The sequence below is a fragment of the Mandrillus leucophaeus genome, unplaced genomic scaffold (genome assembly GCF_000951045.1).
Source record: "Mandrillus leucophaeus isolate KB7577 unplaced genomic scaffold, Mleu.le_1.0 Scaffold1007, whole genome shotgun sequence".
Lineage (NCBI taxonomy): Eukaryota > Metazoa > Chordata > Mammalia > Primates > Cercopithecidae > Mandrillus > Mandrillus leucophaeus.
The window spans coordinates 482,743-486,166 of record NW_012098177.1 but is presented as its reverse complement, the minus strand read 5'-3'; positions in this window follow the sequence as shown (position 1 = coordinate 486,166).

The window sequence follows — 3,424 nt, the reverse complement described above, 5'->3', positions numbered from 1 at the left end:
GGGTCCTCCAGTTCCCCTGATTTCTTTCTGTGTCCTGATCAAAAATCACAGAATGAGTCAGGCACTGTGGCTCATGTCTGTAATCCCAGCACTATGGGAGGCCAAGGCAGGAGGATTACTTGAGGCCGGGAGTTCTAGACCAGCCTGAACAACATAGTAAGACCCTATCTCTACAAATTTTTTTTTTTTTTTTTTAGTTGATGGGCATGGTGACATTCACCTGTAGTCCCAGCTACTCAGGAGGCTGAGGTAGGAGGATCACATGAACCCAGGAGGTTGAGTCGAGGCTGCAGCGAGCTATGATTGTGCCACTTCACTCCAGCCTTGGTGATAGAGCGAGATCCTGTCTCTATTTAAAACAATAAAAAAAAAAACAGAGTGCCTTGACCTCTCTGTGGCACAGACAGTTGCAGGTTTTTCCCAGCAGGTTTGAACCTGAATCAGAGCCTTGAACATTTTTAGATACTGACTTCAGGCACTGAAAGGTATCTAGGTTGTTGCCCAAAGAAACTGGTCCTGGCTCTGAGCCAACTTCCTTTAATGCTCATATAAGCTCCCTACCCTGACCCCCTTGCTACAGACATACCCAGGCAGAACACTCCCTTTTTCTCACCGTATGTAAGCAGGTTCCCTTAATAAATGCTTTGCACTGATCACTGAGCATTCAGTGCTTCTCTCTTTTTTTTTTTTTTTTTTTTTGAGACGGAGTCTCGCTCTGTCACCCAGGCTGGAGTGCGGTGGCCGGATCTCTGCTCACTGCAAGCTCCGCCTTCCGGGTTTACGCCATTCTCCTGCCTCAGCCTCCCGAGTAGCTGGGACTACAGGCGCTCGCCACCTCTCCCGGCTAATTTTTGTATTTTTTTAGTAGAGACGGGGTTTCACGTGTTAGCCAGGATGGTCTCGATCTCCTGACCTCGTGATCCGCCCGTCTCGGCCTCCCAAAGTGCTGGGATTACAAGTGCTTCTCTCTTTGGAACCCCAACCAGCCCCTTCTCTGGACAGTTTGGGGCTCTCCCTTGTGGGAACTCCCCAGCACTGCTTCTGGGAAGATGCCAGCTGTGGGTTCTGTGGGTTCAACAGGGCAAGACACTACCACAAAGAGACTTCCTCATTTTATTTCTTTATAATCAAACCCTAGCCCAACCTAATCCCTGGCAACTACTCGTATGTTCTTCTGGGCTATATTTTGTCACTGTGATAATATTATACAAATGGAATCATATCTTATGTAACCTATTGAGATTGTCTTTTTCATTTAGTGTAATGCCATTGAGAATTATCCAAGTTGTTTTGTGTGTCAATGGTTCATTCATTTTTTATTGCTGAGTAATATTTCATTGGTTGCATGTACTCCAGTTTGTTTATCCATTCATCCATTGAAGAACATCTGGTTGGTTACCAGCTTTCAGCTATTATTTTAAAAGCTGCTATGAGGATTCATAAAGGTTTATATATGAACATAAGGTTTCACTTCTCTAGTGTAAATACTCAGGGGTATGATGGCTGTGTTGTACAGTAAATATACGCTTAATTTTATAAGGTACTGCAAACCTTATTTCAAAGTGGCTGTACTATTTTATATTCCCACCTGCAATGTGTGAGAAATCTACAAATTACTACTTCATGTCCTCATCAGCATTTTCCAGTTTTTTATTTGTTTGTTTTAGTTATTCTGGTATATGTATAGTAGTAGTTGTGTGATTATTGTTCATTATTTTTCTCTCCAACGATGCTGTCAGGTCTAGAAGGTCAGAAAATGTGTATTATTTATGGCCTGGCAAACACTGACATTCAATAAATATGTACTGTCTAGCTGAGGGAGTGGAAATAAAAGACAGGGAAATGAATGGAGAAATGGAGCAGTAGAAAGGAAGGGTGGGGAGGAAACAAGGAAGAAGGAAAGACTGGTGAGGAATCTGTGGGTGTGGGGCCACAGTGTTTGCTCACATTCTAGGCTGCTGCTCTGTCTGTGAGACCAGACTGCTGGGCCCTACAGGAATGATGTGTTTCTATAGCTGCCTGGGCATCTGCCCACACAATGGGACTTACGTTCTTTAAAATCAAATAAGGATCTCAATGATATGTCACCTCTTCTGTTCTTTGGTAAAGTCACACCTGCCACCAAAAGGGAGAAGGAGCATCTCTTATGTCTTATCCCATAATCTTGCTGCTTAATCAAGTCCATCTCTAGTTGCAGAAGACTGAAAGAAAATGTTTCTCTTGTGTATGGGGGCAGGGGAGAAGGGCATTTTAAAATCTGAATTCTGTTTTCCCTCTTGTTAATCCATGGACTCTCATTTTACACTGGAATAAATATGTTGCTGCTTTTATGGATACCAAGAGAGAATCATTGAATGCAAATCATCTTGAAAATCTTGGATGTGCAGCTTATGCACGAATATAGTGCTAGCATAACAAAAGGGAGAGGAAATTGTCTTAAACTCCTTTTCAGCACCCATTGCCTTTGCAGGCAGTCTGGTTCATTTTTCCCCCCAGAGTATGCCAACCAGTTCATTGCCTCCAGCCTTCCTATCTTCACCACATTCCCATTGTACTTCTTCTCTCTCAGGAAGAAATAACACTAAGATGTAATGTGTTACCTTTCCCATTACCAAATAATGATGATCTACTTTTGGAATTTCAAGTAGCAGCCTGAAATGAGCACGGCTTTATCATCTATCCTGTAGGCTTCTGAGTTCATGAAGCTAAATCACATGAATGGTTATCGATTTTAACAAAGTGAACCCTGCCTGTAAGACATAGCCTCGAGCTAGTCTTATAGTTCTGTTTACTGTGTTTTTCTACCAGCAATAAGATGGCCCATGAAAGGGGTTTATATGGGAAAGCTTGATTTATTTAATCTGACATTACATGCTCTATATCACATTGATACGAAACACTCTAAATTCATATTTTTAAGAGCTATAAAAAGCATATTTATGCTAAGCCCCACTTAGCCTATTGGGCTTTTGGCAATGTACTGTTTAAAAGAAATTTTTAAAACATCCTTGGAGATTATCCAAAACTACACAATTTCATAGCGATTCAACTAATATTTATAATAAAATCACTCTATGCAATTGACTGTGCTAAAAACATTACAGGGGTTGCAAAGAGAAACGTGAAAGCTTTTTGGTTAAATCACATTAGGTAGTCTAATATGCATACATTTTTAAATAACTATTTTAAAATGATTTTTTTTAATTAATATTTTATTCTAGCTTCTTCATTGTACTCGGCTCAACTTTAAATCAATCCTTTGTTCATGGTAATGAAGTAAGACAAAGATTTAATGTCAGTTCTTCACATGAGAGTAAGTACTAAAGGTACTATTACCTGGAGACTAAGCATTGTATAACAATTCCAAGTGTTTTTCTGTAGATATGCAAAATTAGCTACGGTACAGAATCAAGATTCTCCTTTT